This window comes from Schistocerca nitens, chromosome 4, assembly GCF_023898315.1.
Source record: "Schistocerca nitens isolate TAMUIC-IGC-003100 chromosome 4, iqSchNite1.1, whole genome shotgun sequence".
Classification (NCBI taxonomy): domain Eukaryota; kingdom Metazoa; phylum Arthropoda; class Insecta; order Orthoptera; family Acrididae; genus Schistocerca; species Schistocerca nitens.
Genome location: NC_064617.1, coordinates 361720455 through 361729349, shown reverse-complemented (window position 1 = coordinate 361729349; position 8895 = coordinate 361720455).

The window sequence follows — 8895 nt, the reverse complement described above, 5'->3', positions numbered from 1 at the left end:
ACCCTGTAAAGCTACCAGAAGCATTAAAAACGTGTACATGCCAACTGGCGCGACAGTCATTCGTCTTCTCCGAAAAAAATATATTCCATCAGATGAACAGTCACAAAAGCGTCAGCCGTCAATAACAGCCACTCGGTGAAACTGCTCTCATTCGTATGTTCCCCAACATGGCTCTTCAATCGTTTCTTTCTATTTATCGTAATGGAATTTTAAGCTCTGTTATCCTATTGCCAGAAAATAATTATGAATTAAAGAGAATCCACCTTCATGTAAAAATACAGTTTTTTTGTTTTGTTTAATCCCCAAACTTGCTTCACCACAGTTTCATCATCTTTGTTGGGTTTTTCCTTTTACTATTACGGCATACGGGGAGCAGCTCACAATTGGTTCACCTCTTACTTTACCAACAGACAGCAAAAGGTCACTATCGACAGCGTTGAGAATGGCTGTGATGTGCGTTCTGAGTGAAGTACGGTCAATTTGGACAGGGGTGGGGATGGGGGGTGCCCCAAGGATCACTCCTGTTCCTTATTTGTATAAATTATATGTCCTCTAGTATTATGGGTAATTCTAAAATATTTCTGTTTGCTGATGACACTAGGTACTAAAGGATGTTGTGTGCAACATTGACTCGGTTTCAAATAGTGGAGTTCATAACACAAGTTCATGGTTCGTAGAAAATAAGGTAGCGCTAAAACATAGTAAGAATCCGTTTTTACAGTTTCTAACACACAATTCAACAAAACATGACGTTTTAATTTCACAGAATGAGAATATGATTAGTGAAACTGAAAAGCTCAAACTTCTAGGTGTTCAGATAGATGGTAAACTGTCGTGGTAAGCCCACATTCAGGATGTTGTTCAATCAAAGACTTACTGTTGCCATTTTTACAATTCGAACGGTATCTGAAGTAAGTGATCGTTCATCACGAAAATTACTCTACTTTGCTATTTTCATTCTGTTATGTAGTGCGTTATTATATTTTGGGGTAACTCTTCCGATTCTAAAAGGCTATTTTTGGCTCAGAAACGGGCAGTTCAGGCAATAAGTGATGAAGTTCACGAACCTCTTGTCGACCCCTGTTCACCAGTCTGGTTATTTTGACATTGGCGCCTCAATATATATATATATATATATATATATATATATATATATATATATATATATATATATATTCTTTACTGACGTTTCTTCTTAACAATTTCAGTTATTTCCAAGAATTAGCAGCTTTCATTCAGTTAATACTCGGCAAAAATCCAATCTGAATTTGGATGACACTTCCTTAATTCCTGTGCAGAAAGGTGTGCAGATTACTGCTGCATTCATTTTCAATAAGCTACCACTGAAATTAAAAAATCTTAGCAGAATCCACACGCTTTCAAATCGAAACTGAAGAGTTTCCTCTTGGGTCACTCCTTCTATTCTGTTGAGGAGACGCTTCAAAAATGAAGCTAATTCTTATGTTATATTGTTGATTACGTTTACATAGATTAGTGGCTTACTTTTTATGGGTTCATAAATATTTTATTTTTAATCTGTTATTATTTTTATGTTGTAAGCTCATGTACTGACATGTTCCATGATCTTGGAGATTTGTACCACAATTTGGTTCTACAGAACTAAATATGTTAATAAATTAATAAAGATGTATGCATACAAATTTTATGTAAGTTACAGTATGTTAACATCAGCTTTTGTTGTATAGGTTACATATGTACTTCACCTTTTTTGCATTATGTGTGCTGAGAGGATGCAATCAGAAATCATCTCCAAGTCTAAATTAATACAGTATGTCATCTGCAGTACAGGGATGTCAGGGAACCTCTGAATTCAATTTTTGTTTGACTTACTGTAACCATAGAACTACATATTTCTGGAAAATAGCGTCACACACCTATTTCTTGACGCTTATCATTGATATAGCTCATTTATCATCATGCTGTGAAATAAATTTCACACAAGAGTGTTCTTGTTGACACAGTTATTGAATGATAACTTGGTTCTTCACAATGACAAATAAAAAAAAAATGTTACAACGTGGTAAGTCTGTGACCTCTCAGACTCCTGACTAAGGCCCACATTACACTGTCGAATTTCTTCGAAAAATCTTTTATAAAAGCTAGGACCACACTCTGTTTTACAAAAAATATGATAAAAGTACCCCACTCACCATCAAAGTCTTTTATAAAATATATCTGACAAATATCCTTTAAGCTGCGTTTCCACAGTCGAGGATTGCTTACATGTACGTACATCCCCTAGCACTAACGCTATATGCAAGTTAGCGTTTCTACACGCTTAATTAGGAATCTTTACTTATGTGGCATTCAAGATGGCGAAAGCAAAGTTATTTGTGCCGTGAGGCTAGTGTTACCGAAGTTTACCATGAAGATTCAGGTGAAAACACTTCTTCCTTATTTGTATGGAAGTTGATGTGGTTGTGCAGGCTGTAGCTGACGAGCATGTACCGATAAGGACAAAGAAATAACAGACCCAAGATATTGAGCACAGGAATGGGTATCTTGTAGAAATTGTTCAGGCATTCAATACATTACCAAGAGAGTTATTTTCCAAGAAAAAAAATCATTTTCGAAAGAGTAATTTCATATTTAAATTCCTTTTCAGCCAGATCCTCTTCACGAAAATCTATTACATGTATGTGAAATTCCCTGCAAGTTCACACTAAATTACAAATATCGTTGGGATACCTGGCGACTGGAGGCACTGCCATCACTGCAACACAGGTTTCAAATTCCGTATAGCACTATTTCTAAATTCATATGTTAATTTCTTGGATACTATCTTCAGCACATCGAGTGTACATTGGAAAACACGGTTTTTGTCTCAACGGTTCTCCTATGTTATAATTTTTATACCTAGTCAAGATTCTGACAGAGCAAAGGTAACTGTAAATATAACGTTTCCTTTACAAGTACAGTACTAAATTTTGTAACTACACTTTGTACTATTGTGCAGAACAGTTATTACTTAGTGATTACTCGAATATAAACACTGTTGTATTTACACAGAACTTTAATTAGCGCTAAGAGTAGCTTTAAATCTCTAAAGGCACCATTGAACATTGTTAAACACTTCACTGTAATATTTACACTTAATGACTAAAGTAACAAGTTATCATCATTATCCTGAAATACAAAAGGTCTTAACAATATAGACAGTTCTGCAGTAATATGAGCCTCTGCATGTCCAGATTCTCAGTTACAAGTTTTTTTATAATCCATAATTTACTTCAAACGATTGTTTGTAACTTTATCACAAATTAGTGATTACACTTAATTGCTGAATGCTAGAATGAGATTCCTATCTCACAGCTTAAAAAACACTTTGCCACTTTACAAGTTATTTATTTACTTAGTTGAAGACAAAACCCATTATTCTGGCATGATGATAACTTCTCATGTACCTAAGCAAACTATTCAAGATCTGAGTTGTCGAATGAACCATAATAAAATGAGAAAATATCCACCTAGCTGCAGTTGCTGTAGCTCATAGGCAAATGGTGAGGCAGAAGCATCATGCAAGAAAATTAACCACCTTTTAAATTCCGTAATTTGTTCTCTGGTTTGCAAGTATCAACATAGGAGGTGCAGAAAGGAAGATTATGATCATTGATGAAATTTGTAGTTGAGGTACCATTCACATCGACCATAAATGTCTGCTTGTGTCGACTAAGGACTGTGTATGGTCCGTCATATGCGATTGCAGACGCTTGGACAGAGCATTACATCTGACAAAAACTTGATTACATTTCCAGAGCTCAGCAAAAATTATAGAGCACTGAGGATGTTGCTTTCTGAGTGCAAATTTGGCGAATGTGCAAATGTAAGTTTTGAACAAAGTCTGATGCCTCAATGAGGTTATTAGGCATTTTGGAAAGGAATTCATTGGGCAATCGAATTGATTGACTATAAATTAGTTCGGCTGCTGGGGCAGAACTTCTATCCAACGTTGTGATCCATGTCATCGTAAGGATACTTCTATTGGTAGGGCAAACGCTCATCTGAGCCATTTGCTGCTGGATGATACCCAACAGTTCGATTGTGCTTCAGCCTCAATAGACCAGCCAGTGACTTGAATAAACATGGTTGAAATTGCCTGCCTTGGTCAGTGGTGATATGGAATGGCGCACTCGAACAAGCAATTCATCTATGGAAAAACGTGGTTGCAAACGGTTTCAGGCAACAAATGAAGAGGTCAATGACATTAGGCAGTAGGTGCATCCTACGGATTGCAGTAATGGCCCTATATCTGTGTGCATATGTTCAGAGCTTTGGTTGGATGGAATGAAAGTGTCAGTGGATGCACTGTCATGACAGGTGATCTTATAACGTTGACAGGCCACACACTGGTGCACAAAAGCTTTGCAGTCTCTGTCCATGTTTGGCCACATAAGAACTCCATTAACCAGCACTGTTGTGCTCTGGACCCCAGGGTGGGACAAATCATGCAGTGTTGAGATTGCTTGCTGTCAATAGTTCATTGCCACAAACAGGCATGATTTGATGTAGAAACATCACAACAGAACATTACTTTTCAAAGAGAAATCTGGATACGAAGCCATAAACCAGATGGACGGACAAGGCTTGCAGCTCACTACCATATTGTTCTGCCAAGGCAAGTGTTTCATAGTGGACTTCACATGTAATTTCGTCTAAATGGGAGAGGACAACTGTGGTGTACAGAATTGCCATTGACATGGACAATCTGTGTCGTGAACTGCGCTATGCATTCCAAATGTTGCAGGTGACGCAGTTCTGCTTTTCCTGATCTCTGACGAAATGTATAAATTACCATCTTGTTATCACTGATATCACTGATCAGCTTAAACTGTCGGTCTTCGAGCATATGTCGGAATTTTTTAAAGAAAACATAAGCTACATATAACTCACGGTCCTACATTGATCGACTCTGCTATGATGGAGATAATTTCTGGCTGAAGAATGCCAAAGGCTGGCAATGTTGGTCTCTTTGCTGATGAAGCACAGCACCTACTGCAGTTGTAGATGTGTCAACCATCAAACAGAGAGGCACTAGTGGAACAGGGTATGCTAAGAGCACAGCCTCAGCAACTGCAAGCTTACCTTGATAGAAACCAAGATTTGCAATGTAGGAAATAAGCAACTGAAAGCCAAGTGGCTGCCCGGCAGCATCACTTTTCGCCAACATGCAGTGATTGTAACTCTTGCACTGACTGGTCCAACAGCTTGTTATGTATTGCCAAATACTATAATTTGAGACACCTCAAGATGGGATTTTAAAATCTCTAAACCGGTCATGGTTTGAATAAATATTAATAGAACTGAAGTGGTTCTCTCTAAATTAATTATCATTGTTAAAGACAGTTTCTGCTTGCCTGGCCACTGTAATTTGTCAGTTAGTTTAGGTGAACCTAATAAAAAGTCCTTCAGTTGAATGGCCACCATTGTGTGGTTGCGTACACAACGCCAATAAAGTTTAGCAAGACTGCTTTTTCTGGTCTCTGACGAAATGCATAAATTAGCGATTTGATATCACTGACCAGTGTGAAAAATCAGCATTTAAGCATATGTCGGAATTTTCTTAAGGAAACACGTGTATAGTTTATGGTTGTACATTGACCAGCTCTGCTGTGACAGAGAGAGTTTCTGGCTGAAGAATCCCAAGGAGTACCTATGCTGTCTCTTTGTTGTTATAGGCAGCCCCTAGTTACAGACACATCAACCATCAAACTTAGAGGCACTTGTGGAACAGGGTGTGGTAAGAGCCAGCCTCACTGATAGCAGGTTGCACATTGTTAAAGACAGTTTCTGCTCGGTAGTCCACTGCACTTTATCAATTGGTTTAGGCAAATCTCAAAAGAAATCATTCAGTGGAAAAGCCACAGTGTGTGCTTGTGCACGAAACAGGGATAAAAGTTAGAAAGACCAGGAAATCTTCGCAACTCATGGACTGTCAAAGGCTGTGGGAAGGTGTTTATGACTTCCTGTGGCTCATGTGGCGGCCGGGAATTCCTTGGGCGTTAACTGTATGACCTAAGAATTGATCTACAGATGATCCAAACAGGCATTCAGATGGACTGATGAATAAACGATGTGAACAGAGTTGAGTGAAGATTTCTATAAATTTTCCAAATGTTCCTATCCGGAGTTGGACATCAGCAAACCATAGTCACCATAGACATAGTAGATTTCGAGATCATGAATGACTTCGTTCATAAAACGCTGGAAGGTTTGCACAGCGTTGCGTAATCCAAAATTTATCCTGGTGACTCGAATAGGTCAAATGGTGTACGGGCAGCAGCATTAGATATGTCTTCTAGAGTAAAGGATATTTGGTAGAAAGAATGTACAAAGTCTATTGTTGAGAAGACGTGTTTATCCTGGATATTGAATGAGAAGTCTTCGACATTCAGAACACGATACTCATAGGGAATTTTTCTGGTGTTAAGTTGCCAGTAATCACCACATGCTCGCCATCCGTTGGTTTTCCTTGGAAGTATGTGGAGGGCGACGCCCGGCTTTTGTCTGACAGGCGACAGATCCCTTGGAACCATGTAAAATAAAATTCTTTCTTCACCACATTAAGTTTCTTGGGTGGTATCGATGTGGTTTATTTGAATCGGTGGTCCTAGCATGGCTTGTATATAGTGTGCTGTTGGAGTTGTAAGAATAGAGAATCACCAGTGATCATGTGTATAGCAATGCTGTCCGCATAGTGTAAATGTCCGAGTAAACGTCTAAGTGGCAGTGATGTAGATCCAGTAACAGGCCATACAGTAATAAAGGGCCTTCTCCAACTACGTCTACCACAATAAATCGCCACACAAACTCAAAACAAGGCTTAAGTTCAGTGAGTGTGTCACATAGCCATATATCTTAATTGTGGAACAACTGACCGCCAAGAAGCGACACATATCACTGTTGCAGCGAGGTGTTTGAGAAGACAGGTACGTTGATACACCAGCACTTATTTCCAGTTAAAACTGCAGTCTTTTTCAATGTTTTATAACAAATAACAGTGGAATAGAGAAGCAGAAACTGCATTTAACAAAGTGAAAATTGCTGTCATGTAATGATTTAATCATATATATAGCACACTATATGTTTCATGAGAAGTTTCCCACAACTAGTCATCACATTGCAGTATCATTTATGTAGTATATACAATCACAGGAAAGTTTTTAGAAACCAACACAAAAGCATTTAAGAGGAGATTCTGTACTGCAACTGATTCACAGCAGCCTTTGTTCATTACTTTTTTAACGCACACTTAATTTTCCATGTAGACATACACATCGCAATAAATCATGATGTATATGGTTTTAAAAAATAGCAGAGTAATCTGAAAACATATAAATAGCACAGGTCACACATATAATTATCATAGGACGCAAATATAGGAACAAAAAGGTTGAAAACTTTGGAAGAACTATTTCTTGCTTTATTACGATATTTACTCCCTGTGTTAGCATAAAACGTGGTCATTTAAGTAAAAGCATTCAGTACAGGGGCGCCAGATACCAGTCTAACTTCAAATTCCAAAGCTTTCACAACACAGTGAAACATTACAATTATTTAAGAAACAACTTGTGAAACTTATATTCTGCATTTATGAGTGAAATGAGGAAATGCATGGCAACGACGTTCAATCAATGTAAACTTTGCAGAAATGACCTGAACATACTCTGCAATATTCCAGTGGTTTTCAGCCTTTTCATCGCAATGCCTTGACCCACAAGCTTCTTATTGCATTATCCTTCGGGATCCTACAAGCAAGTCATTTAGTTGAAATAGACAGTCCCTGTTGAAACCATGTTGTTGTTGTGGTTTTCAGTCCAGAGACTGGTTTGATGCAGCTCTCCATGCAACTCTATCCTATGCAAGTTTCTTCAACTCCCAGTACCTATTGCAACCTACATCCTTCTGAATCTGCTTAGTGTATTCACCTCTTGGTTTCCCTCTACGATTTTTACCCTCCAATACTTAATTGGTGAGCTCTTGATGCCTCAGAACATGTCCTACCAACCGATCCCTTCTTCTAGTCAAGTTGTGCCACAAATTTCTCTTCTCCCCAATTCTATTCAATACCTCCTCATTAGTTATGTGATCTACCCACCTAATCTACAACATTCTTCTGTGGCACCACGTTTGGAAAGCTTCTATTCTCTGCTTGTATAAACTATCGTCCATGTTTCACTTCCATACATGGCTACACTCCATACAAATACTTTCAGAAACGACTTCCTGACAGTTAAATCTACATTAGATGTTCAGAAATTTCTCTTCTTCAGAAACTCTTGCCATACCATAGCCAGTCTATAATTTATTTACTCTCTACTTCGACCATCATCAGTTATTTTGCTCCCCAAATAGCAAAACTTATCTACTACTTTAAGTGTCTCATTTCCTAATCTAATTCCCTCAGCATCACCCGATTTAATTTGACTACATTCCATTATCCTCATTTTGCTTTTGTTGAAGTTCATCTTATATCCTCCTTTCCTACATGAAACCATAAGTGTTAATTTAGCTAAAATAGTTACCTGTGAAAAGTAGTGTCTGACTACCCAGTTTTATTTCTATAGCCGTAGGCAACAAAATGAACCAGTCTTAAAAAATTTATGTATCGCTTTCGGAGATCAGCACTGCAATACGAACACTTCAGAGTCGTGTGAAATAAACACGACCCTCTCTGTTATCCATTTCATAATGATTGACCCTTGACTTTGAGCTCATATTCCGATTATATCGCATGACGAACATCGATGTGTTGTACCTTTCTTCAAACGTGGATATGTATATTTTTATTTAGCGTATGAATGTTACTTTCTAGTTAAAGTGGGAGCGACATACACTGCAATAGTTCTTTTTCTCTTACTTACTATCTGACATCTG